General features: G+C 39.6%; 1 long non-coding RNA gene across 8 annotated transcripts in view; it reads left to right on the plus strand.

The window, feature by feature from the left end:
• Positions 1–673: 673 nt before the first annotated feature.
• The window catches only part of LOC116081816, a 38,041-nt gene continuing 14,926 nt past the window's right edge, over positions 674–23,788 (plus strand). For 5 of the 8 annotated variants that reach the window (XR_004115008.1, XR_004115010.1, XR_004115014.1 and 2 more), the window contains exons 1-4: positions 674–782; positions 7,151–7,253; positions 9,125–9,187; positions 14,084–14,178. This is a non-coding gene — a long non-coding RNA (uncharacterized LOC116081816). Of the gene's footprint in view, positions 783–7,150; positions 7,254–9,124; positions 9,188–14,083; positions 15,370–23,788 lie in introns of all 8 variants that reach the window. The other 3 variants (XR_004115015.1, XR_004115012.1, XR_004115009.1) reach the window with 3 other exon arrangements.

Consider the following 23,788-nt stretch of genomic DNA (forward strand, 5'->3'; position numbering starts at 1 on the left):
AACAGACTCACCTCGCATCTTCCAGTCTGCCTATGCCGTGATCACTCTGCCTCTTGCAGAGGCAAGGAAATTCCTTTTATTGCTAATTTCTGTTTTGTCTCTTACTCATGTCCAGCTTGGCTCGAATAAGAACAGAATATTCCTAAAGGCTCTTGTTGGCCCTACAAAGATAAACTTCCCCATGGGCTGGATTCTGAGTCTACTTAATTTTCCTGTACTGGAATTCCAGCAATGTGCCTGAAGCAACAAAACGCATGCAACAATGTGTGTATTCACTGGGACATTAAACAGTAAAACAATTCTAGATCCAGGCTCTGAGATGTTCTGATTACTAGAAGTCCTTAAAATTTGTTCCACCCTCTCTAAATATCACCTTCTGCCCCCTACCCCTGAAAATTCATTTTATGGCACATTGCATGGCAAGCTTTATGACAATAATCACTCCAATCCCTAATTAGCAAGTGGTAACAGATAGGTAGTTAGATCCACTCCTGGCGACATCTCGACAGATTGACACTGCCACCCCCTACCTCCCAAAATCCCTGCAAGGCTTCTCATTTCAAATGTGACCATGCTCCAACACAATGTTGGCAAGCCTAGTCTCGTGTTGGAGGAGGGGGAGGGGACTATAAAAGCAACATGTTCGCACAAGCATGTCAGAGCCCATGCATAAACCATTTGGTTTTGCAATTAAAAACAGGTTTGGCTTCCCTCTGCATCAGTAAGACAACGTCAAAGCAACATTCGTCCTGAAAATTTTCCCTTGTGAATTCAAATGAACTGTGAGTCTTTGGGGTTCTCTTTGTTTGCATGTGCATGCCTTGAGAATGAATTTTTACAAGTGTTCAATGTGTTTCTTTCTGGGGTAATGCCATTGATGTGTGTGCCGAATCACTGCTAAGAGATGGGTCTCAGTTACACTTTCCCGTTCTCTGTCCCAGAGGCATGTAGCTAGCATTTTGATCTGACCCATCAGGTATATCACTGGAGGTAAATTCATTATCCAAGTCTGGCCCTTTAGAAAATGAACATTTGTTCTAAAGACCTAAAGGAATTGACTCTCACACTGGACTCAAGTTTCAAAGATACTAAAAATCACAAATGCATTCACTACTAGGAAAGTGTTGTAAACCTAGCTATAATAATGACTAATTATATCTTTATTGTTATTGTCCTTAAATAATGCATTAAAATATTAGATCTTATGGTATTGGGAGAGCATTCTACATCAAACATAAAAATCCTTGCTTTTACAGTAAAATAAACAACCTAAATGCTATAAAAAGCTATTTTAATTTAAGTGAATTTAGCAATTTTCTACAAGGTAGATTTTGCTTTCATTTGTCTTTTGTTGTGAGCCCATCTGGATAAACAGAAAGAAATATCATCCCTTTTTTGAGTATATGCTGAAAAATATCAGTTCAAAAGTTCAGCCACATAGGAAAATGCCATGTTGTGGATCTTGGTAGACTTGAGTCAAAAGCACCTGTGAAAGCCAGGCTCCATGAAGAAATCCTCGCGATAAAATAAGTCACAAGTTCCTGTGTCCAAGGCAAGGAAGTAGTCAAGGAAAGGTTTGTGAAAAGATAGTGTCCTAGAAGTGTCAATTATTCTTCAGCAGTGATGATTCATATTAATTAAAGGAGAAAGATGGGCCAAACAAGGGGGGAGAAGAACAATTATTCACAGAGCAACTTATTTGATCTAAAATCATCTGGGAGTAATTTTAAATTTCTTTTACTTACAGAACCTGTTCAAGTCAACTAGAAAAGATTAGTTTATTTGTGTTTTTCTGAATTACCTTCTTTGACAATCTGAGCATCACTTGCTCAATAGGAAAATCACTAAAATATAAATTGATCTTTGTTTGCATCATTCTGAAATTGACCCTTTGAAAGAAATATTAAAAAAATTATAATGTGTGAAGTAATTAGAAGTATATTTGGCATGAAGTAGGAAAAATGAACAAATACATGTGTGAAAATTGTGCAGTCTTATTGAACTGGTCAAAGATTACTCTGGTCCATCTGGTCCATTTTATCATATAATTAAACTGTTAAATGCAAGTACAAATACATGCATCTACATTTTTATTTCTCAAAACTATGTGGATTTACTTACTTTTGATCTGTGAAACCAGTAAATAGAAAAAGCCTAATTGAGGGTGCAGTGTGAATTGATAAGGATATTAACTCTCAAATAAATAGCTATTAGTTATAAATAAGTATTTTCTATTTTAAGTAAGTCTATGTTGTATCTTTTAAATTGACTTTGGGCACCCAGTTGCTGGCTGTATGTTTTCCAACCTTGCAAATAAAAGAAAAAACATAAGAAGCTGCCAAGGCAGGAATAAGTTCAGCATTAAAGTTGTAGAAATAATACATTTTTTAAAGCAAAGTAAATGTATATGGTCATGACTATAATTTTAAGCCTCTCTGTAATTTAAGTCTTTCTCTCCACTTATCAAATCAGTGAATCTTAGTGAAATTGTTTTAGTGAGTCAGGAGCCATGAATTACTTATAGATTGAATGAAGAAAGACTGTTTTGCTTTTTATACATATATAAATTTCACTAGAGGACTATTTTATGTAAGAAAATCCTTTATTAATTCACTGTTACTGGCTCCGTTTCTAACAGTTATCATCCAAATTATTGAAAAAGAAAGAAAGGAATAAAGGTGGTTTTTATGTCTTTCAAATCAGTTTCAAATCAGTTGCTCAATAAATGACACAATCATGTGATTAAAGGAGGCGAGTGAGTGAAAAAGGCTCAAAGCAATGGAGCATCCTTAACTCATTTGGAATTGGAGTTAGTTTCTGACAGTGTTCAAACAGCCCAAATGTAGAGAACTGCTCATAAGAAAAAGTTGTAGGAGAACCCGAAAGCTACTAATGAGCATTCTGGGATCTTAATCATGAGTTTATATTCCAGGACATTAGATACCCTTTATGTGATAAAAAGAGGTACACAAGCCACTACATCATTACACTAATTTTTCATTTGAGTGAAGTAGAAAAAATGGTACCGTGGAATTTATTCCCAACTAAAATTGCATTGTAGTTACTTTTCCTTAAGTTCTGCTGCATACCTTCAGGTCTGGTTTAAGTGACACATTCACAATTATAAGATAGAATATTAGCTTTTCCAAATTTATTATAAATTAAATTTTTTTAGTAGTTTTCTTTACAGAAGAAAAAAGAAACCTAAGTGAAGATGGATCACAGTGCTGTTTACAGAAAACATGATTTGGCAGGCAGGCCTCTGTTTTCCTGCTGTAGGTCAGAGCAAAGAACACGGCATGCCACTGAAATGTCTTTGCCCCTTGCGTTTTCACTCGTGTTTAGCTCATTATAACAACAGCCCAGCTAAAAACACAGGACAGCATCACAGGTGTGTTGCATAAGCCACTAATAAAAAAAAAAAAGCAATTTTAAACAACCTGCCATGCTCTGAGAAAATGCTTATTAACATCCAATAAAATGGTGAGAAGTGGGGAGAATGCACACAGTCAAGCTTTCTGTGTGCTGTGAGGAAGCCAGGTTAGTCCACAGCCACGTGGGCTTGGCCATGGCAAAGTCAGGGCAAGAAAAACAAGCTCAGCCATTATTTCATAATGAATTGCTGAGAGTAAAAAACAACCACTCCACTGTCAGCCCGTCACCCAGGAAGGCACAACCTTTCTGGGCTCAGCCATAATAATCCAGAAGTTTACAAGCAACTGAAAATTCTGAAAGTCGGTTTTCTAGATAGCATCTATTTCCTTCAAAATAAATTCAAACTCATTTTGGAAAATGAAATTTTGAATGGTCACTAGGTTGATTTCTGACTAGCACTTGAGCCACAAGACAAGTGGAAAAATTGAATCAGGTCATTTTAATAACTGTTCTTGTATTGTTTCATCAGTGATGACTAGGAGAGCCAGCACTGTATGGTCTAAGGCACTGGCTCCCAACCTGTGGGTCATGACCTCTTTGGCAAACTCCTATCTCCAAAAAAATATTTACATTACAATTCAAAACAGTAGCAACATTACAGCTATAAAGTAGCAACAAAAATAATTTTGTGTCAGGATCAGTACCCCATGAGAAATTGTATTAAAGGATGGCAGTGTCAGAAAGGCTGAAAACTACTGGAGTGGTTTCTAATTCTCTAGATGATTATCCTTATAGAACGTCACAAGTGGGGCTAAGCAGATGACTCAACAAGTAAGGGCTCTGGCTGCACTTTCAAAGGACTCAGGGTCAATTGCCAGCACCCAAATGGTGGTTCACTACCTTCTGTAACTCCAATTCCAGGGAATCCAAGGTTCTTTATTAACCTTTAAGCACTACTAACATTCATGTAGTGCACATATGGAAAAAAATCTATACACACAGAAAACTGAAATGTATGTTAGAAAAGGAAGTTACGAGAAAAAGACTGAATATTTTCCAATGTTATAATATATGCAAAATTTTAAATTTTTAATTTAGAAGGTGTGGTGTGTGTGTGTGTGTGTGTGTGTGTGTGTACAGGATATGTAGGGGTAGTACACTTTTCTGTGTGACAAGCAGTTGATGTCAGGGGGTCTTCTTCAATTTCATTACCAGTTTACTCTTTGAGACAGATTTTCTCAGTCTATTGTTTAACTAAGCTGACTAGCTAGCAAGCAGCAATCTCAGCTACCGAGTCCTAGGGATACACATGTTCTCCACCATACATTGATTTTAGATGGGTGTTATGCGTCTGTATGCCAGTCCACATGCTCACTCACAAAGCAACCCTCATCCTACTGAGCCATTTGTTCATCCCGTTTAAAAGTATTTGAGCACAGCTCTATCAATTCTACATGCTTAACTCATTTCTAAGGATGCCCTGACTGATATTAGCTCCAAAATGTTGTTTCCAGATCTATTAGACTCTGAGACTCCTCTAAATAGTGTTCCAGACCAAAAGAACCAAGACTTCTGGAGAAGACCTTAAGCAGAGGTGTGGCCTAAGCACTCTGGTTTTGGAAGCTCGATAGGTATCCTTATGGAGAAACAAGATTTCCATAAATGGCTAAAGTTTGAAAATTCCAGCTCAATTTGAACAGATTCCATATTGAATAAACAATGTTTTAGCTGGAGGCGTGGTTCAGTAGGAAAAAATGCACTTAGCTAGTGCAAGGTCCTGGGTTCATCTCCAGCATCCATAAAGATCATGCAAAGAATAGAGAAGTCTTTTTGATAGAGCCTAAAAAACCAGTACACTCATTTCTCTAGAGACTTTCTGAGATCTGATGTATAGACTAGAGAGAGCTTGACAATGGTGTCCAACTTGAAACCCCATAAACACATGTGTACAAACATCTCATCTCGAATCCAGGGAAGTCTGTAGGAGCACACACACACACACACACACACACACACACACACACACACACACACAATCAATAAAGAACCTCACTCACAGAAGGCAAAACCAGTAAAGAGTGTTTCATTACTGAGAAAAGTGATTCAATCAACTAACAGTTAGCCAATAGCAACTTGGCATTGCATTAGACTCCACCCCAGCATAGAAAATGTAATGTGTCACATAAGCATGCGCCTAAGCAAGTACATGTTCATGCAGAACAGCTTAGGGAGAGCAGAGCTCCGAAAGATAAGACCGTGTAGTTTGATAAGCTTCCATATGTGAGATGGGACAATATAGAAAAAAGTAGAGACTTCTTTATAGACTTACCACTTCGGCATTGAAAAGAATATTTACCATAAAGCCACGAGATGCCAATAAGCACAGCGACTAAGATGAGTTTTGTCTCACCTTTTGACTGAGAAAACTGTTCCCAACAGTACCACCCACCAGAGCAATTAATAATTGAGTTTAGTTGTTTTGGTTGGTTGGTTTTTGCTTGTTTGTTTGTTTGTTTGTTTGTTTGTTTGTTTTTATGGAGAGGATGAAGCCATGCAGACCTGCTAAGTATCTGCTTGCATAACAGGTTTTGAAAAAAATTCACTGAAGTAGGTCAGCTCACACAGTTTGTCTACCTTCACCACGGATGAAGTAAAGTTGGACACTATGTACCCAAAGAATTTTCCTGCATTTCCTGTATTTATTGGCACTTCCTGGCTTTATGGCGAATATATTTTACTGTTCAGAATGCTACTTCTTTAATGAATGTAAACACAATATTCAGTAAACATGTTGAAATATGCAACTTTATTGTAAATGGAAAATCTGAGGCCAGAAAAGCCCTGATGATCACTGGAGGTATAAGACATCTCTGATAAGGCTAGTGAGTACCCCAGAAGCAATTGTGGACAGGACACACAATTGCTGCCGTGTTTAGGTCTATCAGGCAATCTCATGAAATAATTCCCTCAAATCCTCAAAATCACCAGGGGCAAAATCCATTCTGAGAAAAAAAAATTGAGTGCAGAAGTTAAGAAAATGAAACGTTCCCCTCCAGAAACCTTACTGGCTTGGCCTGCAACCTGTCCAACAGATCTGTGCTCATTCTAAAATGTCTCAAGGAGATCCTAATAGATAGGCAATATGTTTGCTTTGGAATCGGAGGCAGGGAACGGTTAGTGAATGACCTGGAAATTCAGGAATAAGTTCAGCCTTGCTTATTTGCTTATTTGTTACCTGTGTGCCAGGAATGAAACTTCCCACTTGAAGATTGGTTTTCAAATTAAAAAGTGAGAGTCTGGAAAATTGCTAGGAGGAAAAAGGTGAAGTCGAGGGAAGCACGCTTGCCCTACTTTCAAGTTGCAAATAAAAGGAGATACATCTGTCTCCCTGTTTGTTCCCCTTAACTTCTAGGCAGGGCTTGCAGCTTCCAGAAAGCCCCCATCATTATAAATTTGCCACCTCAAGCTATGTCTAATTCTTCCTTGTTTCCCTGGATTTGACTACCTGAGAGGGTACGTGAGACCAGCCACCAAGTAAAGCAGCATGCTACCCACCCAGCCTTGTCACCCTGCTCTCATCTTTCAGGTCCATGTGCATAAGGTAGTGCTGACTCCATTGAGAATTTACAGACAAGATTATAATTTCTCCTGAGCTCACAAACATGACAAACTTCAAATATGTCCACATGTCAATATTTCTATTCTGGCTTGCCACTTTCCTGTGGCATAGAGAAGCTGAATTAGAATAGATTATGAGCCCTTTCCTTTTATTTAGGGGAAAAATTCTAGTTACAAACTAGAAGGCAGACCCTGCAAAAGAGACACGCATGCTGAAGTTGCTGGCTATGAACCCACAAGGAAAAGGAGCCGTCACTCAGGTAACAAATTGACTGAGAAGAACCTGTTATATGTAGGAACGGTCATGAGATAAGCATATGTAAAAGATATAGTCTACCTTTAAGGGGTTCATTATCGCTAGGAGTTGAATGAGACTTAGCCATGAAGAGAACCTAAACCAAAAGAAGAAAAAGAAAAACCTCACACGGATATACAACTTACATAATAATACACCAATACACGCATGGTGTGAGACTTGAAAGTAGAAAAAGAAAAACCTCACACGATTATACAACTTAAATAATAATACACCAATACACGCATGGCGTGAGACTTGAAAGTACTTAAGATTACAAAGTCCTGAAAAGAAGAAATTAGATGTGAGGTAGCTCACAGGCTGTGGCAGAACAACTATTTCTGATGTTAGAATTTGATTCCATGCCTGGCTGTGCCCCACTCTCCTTGATGCATTTAAAACACTGTGCAAATAAAAAGGAATGCAGGCAGGAGTTCATAGTCGTGGAGAAACGGGCAACAGAAAAAGCCATGAGCAGAGGTTTTAATTTTGTGGGGTTTTTTTCAGAAGCTTGGTAGCTTGGTTGGGTTTGGTATTGGTTTGGTTTAATGTTGTTGTTTTTCTTCTTGCGTTTGCTTTTTGTTTTGTTTCTGCTTCTGTTTTTGTTTTGAGTCTTAATTTATTCCTTCACTGCCAAAATGTAAAATGTTGAATTCTCCAACTTTTAGGGAAGGATGAGAAACCCTGGCTCAGAAGCTTCTGTGTCTATAGAATAATTACTCTCTGCTTTCTTTGTATCCCATTCTGATAATGCAGTAACGGTCAGCTTAAGTTGGTACAGATTCATAAACACACCGTTAATGGAGACCCACACTGGGCTCAGCATGACGTGGTTTGTAAGCCCTGTCATGTGCGGCCACTTCAACCCTGCCTCTCTGCAGCTCTACTCTTGTTACTTGCATTAACGTCATTTCATGTGCTCGTTATTTGCCTAAAGTATATTTTTCATCATCTGTGCTGACATGAGAGTCACTTTAACCTGTAGGGTACCTGGAAACTTCCACTGTCCTAGATTTTTATCCAAGGATTACCTGTCCCCAAAGGAGGGGGGGTCTGTTTTTCCATAATAAAACAGAGAGATAGGGGAGAAGAAAGGCAAGCCCAGAAAGGAAGAAAAGAAGGAAAGGAGGAAAGAGGAAGGAAGGATCAGGAAGGATGAAAAAAGGGAAGGGGATAGGGAGGAGAAACAGATAAAGGAAGCAAGAAATAGGAGGGAAGAGGGAGCAGAGAAAGAATAAAGAGAAAGAGGAGTGTGCACGCATTGTTCTGGGGCTCTGTCTTGGCTTGTCACAACTATTTCACTCAACTGCAGTAATAGTGCCATAAAGTTCTAACATCAGTTCCCTCAACAAGCCTGCCACCCACACAACCCTGCCACTCAAACGCCTCGCTAGCTTTTCTCGTTAGCTTATTATGATGGGCCTCTTAGTCAAGTCTCAGTTTGACTAACCTATATTGCCACAGGCAACTGGTTAGTCAACTTTCATCTTATTTAACGAAAGCAATGAAATGTCCCTGAGTGCTCCTCCTGCCCCTGTCTCAGCTCTCACAGGTCCTGCCAGACAATCTGGTTGATCAGCTGTATATGGCATTAAGGAAGCCCCTAGGACTGTGGGTCACTTTCTTTTCAGTCCTTCATTAGTAAATGACAGGATATGCCCTTGATTGTAATTCAGCATTCAATCCACACAGATATATAGAAAAGAACGTATCGTTTGTGTATTCAAATGCACATCTGGAAAAAAGATGCTCCAGGAACTTGTAAGAGAACTGGAGACCAAGGTGGGAATAAAAATTAAAATAATCATAATTAACATGATATATTGCTTACCATAGGCCAAACAGTTCCAAGAATGTTGCCTGTGTTGACTCATCTAATCCCCATTACATTTCAATGAGGTGGGTGCTATAATTATCTCCATTTTACAGAGTAGAACCATTAAGGCACAGAAAAAGTTAATTGATTTGCCCAGGGTCACACAGCAGTTAAATGGATTTGAGAATTGAGATCCAGGCAATCATGCTATAGACTTATACTTTATACTCCATGTTCCACACGAAACAGGAAAGGAACATAGCTTACTTACATTCTGAAGCACTCAGTATATTCTGTATAATATGACCCAATAAAACCTCTACAGATAAAGTCACAGAAGAAAATTGAGTTAAAAAAATGGTTTTCTATAATTCACATTATATTCCTAGAATCTGATTTCATATGTGCAGTTTTCAATCTCTAAAACTTACTTTGAAAAAAATATGCTTCATATGAAAAAACTCAAGGAAGATTGTGTCTGGTTTCCTCATCCACGCAGTTAGGATAATGGATGCAGAGCCACAGTATTGTTCAATGTATGGTCCAGAATCAAGGAACAGTAGCTACTATTTATAAGTACTATTGGATTTCCCTATAGCATGTCCCCGTTTATCAGACCTAACATTAAGTGTCTCTCCTCACTTCAGAAATCAGTGTTCCCACTCACCCATCTAAACAAACCACAACGCTACAAAATGAAATGCTGATCAGGACGCCTGTTGGGAAATAGCAAACACACAAGCGAGAACTCCCTAGAGTTAATAATCAGGTTTCAAAGGGAAGTACTTACAAATGATGGGGAAAGTTCCTTGAGAAAGATCTGTTAGAGCAGATACAGAGATGGAAACTTGGATAGACACCTCGACTGAGAGAAGAACGCTCCAGCCGCAGAGTTATAATTAGATAAGACACATCCAAATGCGAGGAGGACTCAATCACTCCACTATGCATGGGAAACCACGGGAGCATGCTCCTACTTCTACTCTCTGCTTCCTGGTTCTCTCTTTCACTCCCTTGACATAAGAAAAAGTAGAGTAGAGAACAACATATGTATAGCAATGGTCTTCCAGACTTCCATGGGAAGAGTCCGAGACAGAAACAGAGTCAGACTGGCATCAGTCAGAAGACAGGTTGTTTAGGCAGCTATCATGCACCGAATATAAAATTAATTACAGCACCAGTAATCAATGCTGAGTCTGTCCTAGTTCACATGTTTTGGCTTCTGTTGTGTCATTATCAAGTGAACAGATTTATTTATTATTAATAGCTAAAGATTGAGTAGGCAGCTTACTATAAAAATATCCACATGCTTGTATTTATTGCTCTCCTGTTCACAGCAACCAAGTTTTAGAATCAGCCTCACTGATAAATCAATAGAGACAATGTGGTCCATATACCCACTGGAGTTTCATTCTGTCACAGTGGAAGATGAAATTATGAGGTCTGCAAGAAATGCATGGAGCTAGAGATCACCATGCCAAGTGCCTTGAGTCAGTCCCCCCAAGCACGGGGAATCACATTGTTTCTCCTGTGGGAAGAGAAGGGAAAGGGGACTTGAAAGTAAACTGGGACTTGATGCCCATGTGCAAGGGGAAAGCTTGAATTGTCTGACATCTGTTGACAGACTTTCACTTAGAAATGTCCGCATTAATGTGTCCAAATACAGTAGCTTTCTCAAGGATTTTACATACTCAGGGGAGACGGCTAATGCCAGGACTCACAGCTAATTGAAGTACTGAGACTAGGGGACTGTGCAGTTTCCAGCTCTAAACAAGATATTTTTGTCAGCTCCTTCACAGACTTGGGAGAATTATGGAAGACAGAAAGATCAGAAAAGTAAGGGTGCAGAGGAGCACTTTGAAGGGCTAACATCAGAGTATGTCATGGTTGTGCAAATACAAACACAGCAGATGCACACTAGGCCTTACACACACACACACACACACGCACACATAAAAATATGAAACTATCTGGAAGAGAGGGAAACACGAAGAGTGAGAGAGGAGTAAGACAAGGTAATAGGTTGGATATGGTCACAATATACCCTAGCCATACATGCGATTGTTAAAAAAAAAAAAGTCAAAAATTACATACTGATCTGGGTCTCTCCTTATGAAGTGAAGGCCCAGAGTCAGGTCTCCAGATAATTTTTTTCTATAAAGTCACTATTCATCATCTTTATAACATTTCTATCAATGATCAGGATCCTCATAGCCCAGATTCTTATATGAGTCCAAATCCACTAATATAAAGGATTGAAAAGGGCAGTGTGAAGAGAGTAAAAGTAAAAACATAAATGACTCAAAAAATAATTCTGGAATAGTGTATAATCCAAATGGGCTATGTATATGCTTGAGTGTGTATTTGCTTTGCTATGTGTATGTATATGCATGTTTATGTATATGATCCCTTTGTTCTCTCTCTCTCTTCTTCTCTCTCTCCCTCTCTCTGTGTGTGTGTATGTATTTACATATGTATGTATGTGTGCTTGCAAATATATATATGTATACATGTTTGTGTGTGTATTTGTCTGTTTTGTGTATGTATGTGTGTGGGACCCCTATGTTCTCTTTCTCTCTCTCTCTCTGTGTGTATGTGTCTCTCTCTTTGTGTCTCTCTGTCTCTGTCTCTGTCTCTGTCTCTGTCTCTGTCTCTGTCTCTCTCTCTCTCTCTCTTTCTGTGTATATGTGTGGATGTTTGTGTGTGTTTACAATGGCTTTAGATATCAGGGTACAGTTTGCAGTAATCTGATGGCCTGAATTTCCATTTTTACCCTTCACTGATTTCCTGACCTCAGTGGTTAGTGTTGATTTGAATTCTTTCTCAACACCTTAGTAGCTGTGTAACATTAGGCGCATTGCTCAACCTTCTCACACCCCAGTCTTTCTCATCTCTAAAACAAGAATAATGACAGTTTCTAGTTCACAGATGTGTGGTGAATGCTAAATGAGATAATATATATGAAGTATTGTTTGAGGCATCATAAGTGCTCAATAAATAATAGCCATTGTTGTTAGCTCTGAGTCACAGCTCTGTCCTCACACACAGCTAGAGAAGGTTACTGTGTGACCTAATGGATTTTCTCATTGGAAAAACTCTACCATACAAAATGCATCATATAATTTGAGCACCCAAAAATGTCTGTAGCCACAACACTTACCTACCCTCCTGCCAGTCTTATGGGTTCCTATTTTGCATGCCGCTCTAACAATTGTGTTTATCTGATATATTAGGCCACAGCAAATTAGATGTCCAAATTAGGAAGGAAAAGAATCCTGGAAGAAAAACACCTGGCAGACAAGAGCATTTGCAGCCTGAGATTAGGGGACGAGAAAGTAAACAATTGCTATCACTGAGTAAAGTCTATGCACACCATCATGACTCCAAGTCATTAAAACAATTTTAATTACATTGAGCACACTGCTCAAGGCAGTGGCCAAAAGTTAAACAACTTCTATCAAACACTGGGAGCTGTTTACAGGCACAGGATTGTCAGTGTTCTGATCATTTTCCTTAAGGGCAAATGGCACTGACTACTGTTTAAGCCACTGGCTGGAGGTGTTGCCCTCCTGTCTCTCCTGACCTGGCCTCTCTGGAACCCTACAATATGTAGGAGGCCTCTGTAGAATGGCTCTGGTCTCCCAAGAAGGAGGTGGGCATAGGGCAAGAGAATAGCAAGCCACCTCACCATGCTCCCTGTGTAGGGAAAAAAAAAAAGCTTTCTTATAGAAGACTGACTTCATTTGTGGGTTAAAAATTTTGAGATGGGTGGGTGTCCCCATCCCTCAACTGGGACCAAGCCAATCTACTAGAAGTGGTCTCTACAGGGTCTATCTCCCCTATGTTGGGTACTTCAGCTAAAGTCATCTGCATTGGGTCCTGGGAGCCTCTCGCTTCCCTGGCATTTGGGACTTTCTAGTGGCTACCTCCAGTTCTCCATCTTTCACTGCTATACATTTCTGTTCAATTTCCTGACCCCTATTTACTTATCTCCTGTCCCTTCCCATACTGGATCCTGCTCCCCGGTTTTTCCCTCCTCTTCCCTGTCCCCTCCTGGATCCCTCCCTCCCTCTACTTCCTGTGATTATTTTGTTTCCCCTTCTATGTAGGATTGAAGCATCCATCCAGAAATGTTCCTATCTAAAGGAAAGACAGGGACAAAAATAAATGGAATAGAAACTAAAGGAAAGGCCATCCAGATAGAGCCCTACCTGTGGATCCATCCCATCTTCAGACACCAAACACTGACATTATTGCTGATGCCAAGAACTGCTCGCTGACAAGAGCTTGGTATGGCTGTTCCCTGAGAGGTTCTATCAGCACCTGACCAATACAGATGGAGATATTCACAGCCAAATATATAATTGGGCACAGGGACCTCAGTGGAAGAGCTAGGGGAAGGACTGGAGGAGCTTAAGGGGATTGCAACCCCATAGGAAGAAGAATATGAAGTAACTTGACCACCCAGAGCTCCCAGGGACAAAACTACCAACCAAAGAGTATACATGAAGGGATCCATGGCTCCAGATAACTATGTAGTAGAGGATGGCCTTATCTGACATCAATGAGATGTGAGACCCTTGGTCCTGTGGAGGTTTGATGCCCCAGCATAGGGGGATGCTAGAAGAGTGAGGTGGGAGTGGGTGAGTGGGTGGAGGAGCACCCTCATAGAGGCAAAGTGGAGTAGGGAGGGGGTGGGATGGGGTATTTGTGAGGGAGTAACCAGGAAGGGAGATATTATTGGAGGTATTATTGAAAATGTAAACAAATAGAATAATCAATAAAAAAAAAGATTCACTTCAAATTCCTTCCAGGCATCAACACCGGGAACATAATTCCAAATCTAGCTCCTGCCATTAGGACTCAGGTTGACTGGAATAAGGTTCAAATATTGTCTCAGCCACTTTGATAAGACATTGAAATATTTCTGTGCATCACTTTCTAACACTAGATTATGAATTCTAATGTCTCACTTCCAGGGCCATCAAGAACAAATGAGAGAGTGGGTGCCAAGCACAGTCCAGAGGTAGCAGAGGACTGAAGATGTCATTGCAAGTCTTGTGTCATTACAATGGTATGGGGGATTGTTTTCAATGTCCACCCAAAGATAAAAGGTCTTGCTTCTTAGGATCTAGTATAGTTTGAACATGAAGTGTTCTGTGTGTTCATGTATGTAGTAGCAAGCTACTTGGTGGCGTGCTTTTTGTGTTTGGAGAAAGTAAGTAGATCCTGAAAAATCTGACCTTATCAAGAACATAAAATCTCTTCTCAAATTCTAAACATGGTGGTATTATTGAGAGTTGACAAAAAGCAGGAGGTGGGACATAATAAGAGGAAGGAGGATACTTACGCCCCCTTTCCTTTCTTCCTCTCTCTTTCCATCCTCCCTCTGACTTCCCCACATTTCCTTCAATGCATAATCCATAGCAGCTATGAGGTGAGCCCCACAGGTTCGGTGTCTTACCAGAAGTGCAAAGCACTGCACATCAATGAAGCCTCTGCCAACCTGAGACAAATATTCCTCTTCCAAATGGTTATCTCAGGTGTCTGTAATAGTGATCAATTTTTTTAAAATTATCTAATATTGGCTCCATAATTGTTTTGGCCTAAGACAAGTGTTAGGGAGAATTTTCTGTTTTGTCCTTTGCCCTACAAGGGCATTGTGAACATTTTTCAGACTTCCTTAACTCCAGTTTCCCTCACCTACATTTGGGAACATCAGGACTTACCTGGGGAAATTACTAGAAAAACATAAGTATAAACATATTTAAAGAACATGACTCACTGAGCCAAATAGCTAATACCTGAAATACATTAAATTGAGCTTGAGTCTTTACATACATTATCCTTACTAATCTTGAGGAAATCACTGTACAGTAGGAGGGATATGGGTTATGATGCCCTTTCAATGGAGGAAAAAGGAAGCTTGAGTTCAGTGTCATATTTATGGCATGGGGTCAGTATTGGAACTCAGACTTCCACTCACAAGACCTGCATTTTGCTATTCTGGTATATTTTTTAAATACATGTGTAATGAGTGAACATTCATATGTCCCCGTTTGCATGTATGGAGTACATGTATGGTGTGGTACATGTGCACATGTGAGTGCTTGCATGTGGAGTTTCAAGGCTAATGCAAGAAACCTTCCTCACCACTCCTCACCCTTACTCTTTGAGGCAACACCTCTCAATTGGATTCAGAGCTCACCAGTAATGGCTAATCTGGGTCTGCCCTGCCACTGTCTTTGAAGAGTTAGAATTACAGGTAAGAAGCCATTCCCATCCAGCATTTCCACACATCCTGGGATCCCAAAGTGCAGTTCTTGTGTTTGCATGTCTGTGCTTTGGATCTGAGCAATCTGTTCATCTCCATTCCAGTGTTTTTACTAGTATCAAAACCATTTCTACTGAAATGCTAAGAGAGAAAAGAAAGGTGGACTTGTGGTCTTCATACTGTCCCAGCACTAAGAGAATATTTGTAATGATGGTTTTGGTAACACACCATGAAGTGGCTGGAATATAATGGTAAAGTTCTGTCTCATATAACAGCAAACACAGAAAATAGGAAGGATCATGTCTCACATTCAGCTGCAAAAGACTTGGTTCTTTTATCCTTGCCCCTACATGCACTGATTTCATCCTTAGGTCTGTTGTGTGATAGTCATCGGGTGACTATCATTGGCAACTGAAGCTACAGGCTTGCTTGATTTTGCTCAGCAGAATGCACAGAGAAAACTCTTCCTTATGTCTGAAGTCTAAGAGTTCCTTTTATCTGTTATGTCTACTCCTACCACAGGCCTACTCTTAGACAAATCAGATGAAATGCAAAGATGTTTGAAATCTCTCTCTCTTTCTCTCTCTCTCTCATGTGTGTGTGTCTGCATGTGTGTATATACATTTTATATGAGTTGTGATGTATGCATGTGTATTCATGACCATATGTGGGTGCAATCACCCATGCATGTATATGCTGAAACCACAGGTCAACATCAGGTACTTTCCTCTAGTGCACTCCATATTATATTTTTAGACAGAGTCTCTCATTAAACCTAGAGTTCACCTAGAGTTTGGCTAATCTGGCTGGATATTAATGACCTGAGATCTTCCTGTCTCTACTTCCTTAATATTATTGTTATAGACACAGGCTATTGATTTCTACATGGGTGCCAAAGATCCAAAATGAGGTCCTCAGGTTTATGTGCAACTGTTTTACCTACTAAACTATCTCCCCAGACCCCTTTCAGCTTTCTTCTGCATCAGATGAAGAACAATAGGCTCCTACCACAGCAAGAAGGTATCTGCTCCTTATTTAGTCATCTCAGGGATGGGTGAATTTGTAGATAAGTATGTTCTTTACAGAAGAATAGGAGAGCTATCAGAATGAGTAAAACTCACAACTAAATTAACTAATGGTGCTTCTGTTCTGAGCCTACCTGTGGTTCCTTTAACCAAAGCATTTGGTTTTGGGTGATTATTGGGATAAAAACTGTAGAGAGAGTAGGTAAATGCTTCCTCCTACAATTGTCTTTCCTTCTTTTCCCGCCTTAAAATCAAACACTGCTACCTTCCAACATTTTATGTGAAATATAATAAAAACGATGGGCATTCTTATGAAGCCAAGTTTTACTAAGTTTGGGAGGCTTTTCTACACATCTATACTAATTGTACAATAGTGTATGATAGGGTTTATTGCTTCAAAGTATCTTAAACACTTTGACCATACTCATGCTCCCATTACTCTTTCTTATTCATGTTCTCCTCGCCTCACCCAATCCCTAAGGAGCAGAGATAGTGACCACAAGAAGAAAAGGAATAAAATTCGATAGAGAGGTGATATGAAATAAAATTGAGAACATAGTAGGATGAATTGAAATACATAATATTAGAAATTACAATGTTTTGAATCACTCTGAGACCACTCAAGAATGTGCCCATTGGTGACTTGCTGATGAATGGGATGGAATTGGGGTTATACACCTGATACAAGATGTGTTTTGTTGTTATATATATAAGACAACATGCACACACACACACACACACACACACACACACACACACACACACACACACATGATTTAAAGTATGTGTGGGTGCATATGTTTGTGCCGTTTTCCATTTGTGTGTATGTGTATGTGCATGTGAGCACATGTGTATGCATTTAGAGGTTCCAGGATGATGTTAGAAATCTTCCTTAAGTGTTCCTCCAAGATATTCTTTGAAGCACGATATCTCAGCCAAACTAAGGGCTTGCCACCATGACCGGTCTCACCTGGCATCTTGCTCTAAAGATCCTCTCTCTGTCTATTGAATCTGGACTTGCAGGCATTTATGTGGCATCCTGAGATCTAGACTGTGGTCATGCTTACTCAGCAAACAGGTAACCACTGACCCATCTCCCCAGCTCAATTTTTAAAATGTATATGTGTATGTGTGTGGGAAGGAAGGGAGAGTACACATGTCTATGGGAACACACCCCTGCTCACGTGTGGAAAACAGAGGTCAATATTGCTTCTTTCCTTTGTTTTCTACTTTGTTTATAAAACAGGATCTCATCCTGAACCAGGAGCTATTTACCTAGACTGACTGGCCAGTGATCTACTGGGATCAACCTGTCTCTGTCCCTCTGTGTTAGGGTTCTAGACACACACTGTTGCATCAAGTCTTAATATGGGTGTTGGGATCTGACCTCAGGTCCTTCTGCTTACACAGTTGACATTTTGCCCACATAGTCTTCTCCTCAGAAATTTATATATCTTTAAAGGGGAATTTTCTAAGAACATAATGAAGTAGTGTTTTTTCAAATGATCATCTTGCAAATTGTCTTCTCTCCATGTTTTAGTTTTACTTCTTGGTACAGGGGTGATAAAAGCTGCCCTTCTGAATAGTCCATGCATATTGTAAAAATTACTTCATCCATGGACTCAGAGGATCAGCTCTGTGTCAAGAAAGATACCAGACATTAGCAAAAGTTTCACCTAACTGGGTCCCATCATGTGATAGTGAGACAGTTGCTAAACTGCAAGACATCCTTTCAAAGGGATCCAGGGAGCTCTTCTAAGCCCAGGATTTTCAAGTGAAGGTAGATGGTCTGCTTTTCCTTTCCACTGCTGAGAACACCCTCATCCTAATGAGACAGTGTGGTACACCTTGAACATTACACAACTATATACAACTGCAGAGGCCTTTGCCTTCTTGTCTCTGTGCTTTGCTGTCTCCAGTGTTGTAATATCACCACTATCTCAAGCAGATATGACAGAGTTGTCTGCTGGCTATAACATTTGTCAACCATTTGCAGGGGCTGGAGCTGCCCATAAGCATACAGCACTTTCGTCATCTTTTCCTGATAGTGGTTGTGATAAGATTTAAAATAGCCTCAACTTTAACTTCCGTAACACTATGTGTGCGTGTGGCGTGTGTTAGAACCAGGGACTTTAAATATCAAAGGTGATCATCTTCTGTAAATGCCTAAGCCTCACCACACTTTCTGACTTCATTGACTTGACATTTGCTTCTCTCTTTTGTAAAAAAAAATAATGTCTTTTTCAACATTAGTCCCCAATCCAGTGATGTAAAGAGAGTCAGCCTTGGGGAGATTCTCAGGGAAGTCCCTTCAGGAGCCTGAGGGCATGTCTCCTTCAACAGAAAAAAACCCTTATCAAATGGCTTTTGCAAATTGCTCTATGAAAAGCTGAATGATTCTGCCTAAGTTTTCGTTAGTTAAAAGTGGTGGCTGCCTGCTGGTTGTTCTTCCAAACTGTCATCAGGAAGCTGAGCCAAAAAAAGAACCACTCCTAAAGCCATCAATCAAGGCATGGAGTTTTGGAAATTTTCCAGTGAATGAATCACCTGGTTTTCAAAAACAACTAATTTAATAAAAATAATTTAGATTTAAGAAAAGAGACTATAAAGGTAGCCCAGTCCACAAAGTGCTTGCCTCACAAGCAGGAGGACCCAGACTCCATACAGGGAATCGATGCTATTAAAAAAAAAAAAAAAAAGAGGTGGGAAGAGTATTGTAGAGGTGGCGAAGGGCTTCCTTGGGGCTTGAAGGATATATAGCCAAACTGAACCAGTAAGTTCCAGACCAGTGAGTAAACATGTCTCAAAAAATTTTAGTGGATAATTTCTGAGGACAAACAGCACGGAAGGCTAGTCTCTGGTCTCCATAGTCACATATGTGCTTGTATACACATGCACACACACATGCACACACACACCCCCACACACAAATGCACACACACATGCACACACACATGCACACACACATGCACACACACAAATGCACACACACAAATGCACACACACAGACACACATGCATACACACATACACACATACACACACACACAAACATGCGCACACACCCGCACACACACACGCACACAAACATGCGCACACACCCACACACACACATGCACATACACATACACATACACATGCATGTGCTCACACACACACATGCACACACATATATGCACACACACATGCGCACACACATACACATGCATGCACGCACATGCACATACACATACACACACATGCACACACATGCACACACATATACACACATATGCACACACACATGCATGTGTACACACACATGCACACATACACATGCGCGCACACACATACATACACATGCACACACACATGCACACACATATACACCCACACACAATAACTGACTCTCCCAGGCTGACAGTTCAAGGTTATGCAATAGCTGACCACTTCAGCTGTGAAGAATTTCCTATACTACACAAAGATTCTTTTTTCCAGACAATCAAAAAGTGAGTGTACACTGAACCTTCTGTGCCTTTCACTTCTCCTGACCTTTTTCTCTCTATGTGGTAGTCTGATGTATATTTGTTGTCCTCTCTGAACATTTCCTAAACTAAATTCAAGTTATTCTTTCTCTATATCTTCTTAAATCCTCTCCCAACAGTTCCCACTCTACACAGCACACTTCTCTGTCTTCTTGCCTTCATCTCTCAAGTATTACCATATTATACGTAAATCTGAGCATATGTTATATGTTTTGTGGAGATGTTCAGTCCTCAGTCCTGTTGTGTATTTTTCTATATAACTGGTACTTACAGTGCTTTACACATGGCTAATGTCTGTTATATTGGCTAATGTGAATCTTTAGGGGCTCAAGTTAAGTCCTTTCATCTTAATCCAAAGACAAAGTGATAGACTGTTGTAGGAACATTGTAAATACTCCCATCATCTCTTTGGTCCAGATGCCTAGAACAGATTTCCAGATGGGCCACTTAATAGACAGTGGGTGTCTTGAATAAATCAGCTCATCTCCTAAAGCTTCTGTTTTGTCTATCTACAGAATTGAAAGAAAAATAATGACTTTCCTTTTTGTTGTATATGATTATGATGATAGCCAAGTGTTATGTCTTAGAAGGTGTTTTATGTACTAGTTAGCACCATAAAAATATGAATGCTTGGGGCTTAACTTGGTAAAGTGCTTGTGCAAACATGAGGACCTGAACAATTTGTTCAATCTCCAGGACAAAGGGGGTAGGGAAGAAAGCAATGTAGTGGCATAAGTTTATTCCAGAGCTGGAGAGGCAGAAACAGGGGCTTATTTGTCAGCCACTCTAGTCAACGTGACAACGTCCAAGACAGTGGAAGACCCTGTTTCAAAAGTAATGTGGATGGTACGTGAGAAATGATGCTCACGGTTGCTCTCTGGTCTCTATATGTACACATAGACATATGAACCCACAGGCAACCTTCCAGTCTTTCAGCTGATTAGAAAATTAACTACTACATCTCCTCTCTCATGTCTTCCATTTAAACTACTCTGGAACTTATAATCCCTTTGGTGTCTGTCTCAGAACTTTCATTAATATCCACCCAGGTGCTAACACTAGAACAGTGGTAGCTACCACAAGCTTTATTAATCCTAGTTGCTTCTGTTTCCATCCCCATTCATCCCATTCATCAATTCATACACTTGCCTAGGAATTCATTCAAGTGACCTTCATCTTGCCGTTTGACAGCTTGGATTATCTTCTAATTCAACTCCTCTCACTCTGTAACCACACATATCTCTCTGAGAGGTGCATGTCATCCTACCTATCCCTGGTTTACAATCTTTCATGGATGCCTCCCTTGCTTCTATAAGGGAGATGCGAGGTGGGCTACACACTCAAATTCCATCTCATAGTAGCTGTAGCCTTTCACCAAGATCATTTCTGTTTTCTTCAGCCTCATTTGAAATGTCAATGTCTCCTGGGAGACTTTCCTATTAACCCACTATCAGTTAACAAGCTTGAATTTAACCCAAGTGACAGTTTTCCCTTCTGATGGTCCTCTGCATGCCTGTGTGCTTGCAGGGGAAGCTTAAAGTCATAAAAGAATCACTTCATCACCAACTCTAGTCAGTTCCCCCTGGCTCTTTGAGTTACAGCCACAGTGATGGTCACCTGAAATTCTTATTCTCAATAAACAGAAAGGACGATCCCCTCCCCCTTGCTCCATTCATGTTTTCACAACTCTAAAGTATTCTATGTCCTTGATACTATTTAATATTGTCAATCTCATTTATTTCAGGAAATCTTCCTAAAGCACCCTACTTTGGCCATCTCTCACTCCTCCAACAATTTTGGATACGTTTATTAAATAATGCATACCATTTTATCACTTTCTACATCTTATAACTAAATAATGTGAAACTCCAGCATATGTATTTACTACTTCTGATTATTGACTTTAAAGCCCATGGTGACAACCATTTCTTAAGTCACTAATTACATTTACTGCTAGAGACCATTGGTTTTTTAATGAAAATCCTAGTCCCATTGATACATTTCATGAGTTGTTGAACAAGGTTCCTCAGAGACCTGCCCAAATAATCAGGCTGCTCTTGGTTGCCCACCAGAACTACTTGATTAAAAAATGCTATTGCTGAAAATGCCAGGTACCTTGGAGATAGGACACAGAGACATCAAGCAGGAACTGACCTGGAAGGTATTCACACTGACTAGTTTTCATACAGTGAGAAAGTGCTATTGAGGCCACTGGGATAAAAAACTGTGGTTTTACCAAGCTATGGATGGATGTTGCATGCTCACTGGTACAAGAGTGACATGGTTGTTTTGGGGGCAACCAACTGTTTTCTAATGGGGTTGGAAGAGTGTTCAATGGGAATGAATACGTATCTGGTACTGTAAATCTGGCCAAAAGCTTTGTCTGGGGAAGTAACAAAAGCTGGGCAGTGGGGACCTACTGCTGATCATTTGCCTAAAGTAAATTTAAACTACTTTCTCAATGTCTATATTTGTATCCATAAACTAGTGCTGCCTCCAGAAGCTTTTTTTGTGGGAAATAATTAATGCAATAGCTCATAGCTAATCAAACTTATGAGCATGAAGTAACTATTCAGTGATTTGCCCTGAATGGGCATCTTTTGCAGCATCCTCCCACCAAGCTCCAGGAAGCTTCATGGAAAAGGAAAGAAAGAATTATAAGAGCTAAAAGATGGGAATACATTGTATGATGCTGTGGTCTAGATATGACATAACAGTTGGAACTGAGACCATACAGTAGCTATGATGATGTGTACAAGACTTGAACTTAAGACATGAAAGTCAGAGAGGGGTTACTTAAAAAGAAAACTGGAGTCAGAAGAAATTGTAGTGGGACCAGAGAAGGTGATGAGAGATGATTATGATTATAATACATTGTATAAATGTATAAAATAGTTAAAATTTAAAAATTAAAGAAAAGTTTTTGGAAGAGTCTGGATCAACATTTTGTTAATAATGCAGAATAGAAGTTTCTCAAATGGGGAAAATGAGAACTTACAATATGGGCAGATGTGTTATAGACACAGAAAACAAAAGCCTAAAGATACCAGAGCAGTTTGTCAAGGTCACTCACCCAGTCTTAATTATAGTGTAGAGTTCCCAGAAAGAAGCAGAAGACTTAGGTTAGAAAACCTAGTCTTGCATGATCCTCTGTATTATGCTAATGTCTTAGACTTTCTAAGAACCTTCAACCAGAATGATTTGTTATTTTTTGCCTTTGTTTTTTTATACAAGTCTTAGCCATACCTACTACTTGGATGTAGAAAATCACCACCAGAAGATAGAAGTACCTTGTTTTGCTTTTTTATACAATTATTAAATGGGATTAAATACAGAAGATGAACAGCTTTATAATTAATACCAGGTGTCATCTCCTATGTTCTATATACTCAGTAAATGGTTAAGAAATACATCAATATAAAAACTATATTAGAAGTTCCCCTTGAAGGTAGAATGATGGCTCAGTAATTAAGAGAACTTGTTGCTCTGGCAGAGGAACCAACTTCAATTCCCAAGTGATTTGAAATTGGCTGTAAGTCCAAGAGCCCCAAGGGGAGGGGCAGTTGGGTACCTCTAGCCTCCATGTACAAACTCCCACAAACACACATACACTCCCACAATGATATACACACACCTACACATAATTTTTAATAAAATAAGTCTTTCAAAAAAGCTGCTTTGATGGGAACTCACAAACATTTGTTGGATGCATTATGTTTATGGAAATGAATTGCATTATTGGTTATACCTCTATGTGGTTTTTTACTTTGGGCTGTTTTCTATCAGAGTCTGTTCCCATGAAATCCATCATTTCTCCAGGATTTTGAGTTGTTTCATCTTATTTTAAGTACATTTTAGTTCC

This window comes from Mastomys coucha, unplaced genomic scaffold (genome assembly GCF_008632895.1).
Source record: "Mastomys coucha isolate ucsf_1 unplaced genomic scaffold, UCSF_Mcou_1 pScaffold7, whole genome shotgun sequence".
In the NCBI taxonomy this organism is placed as follows: domain Eukaryota; kingdom Metazoa; phylum Chordata; class Mammalia; order Rodentia; family Muridae; genus Mastomys; species Mastomys coucha.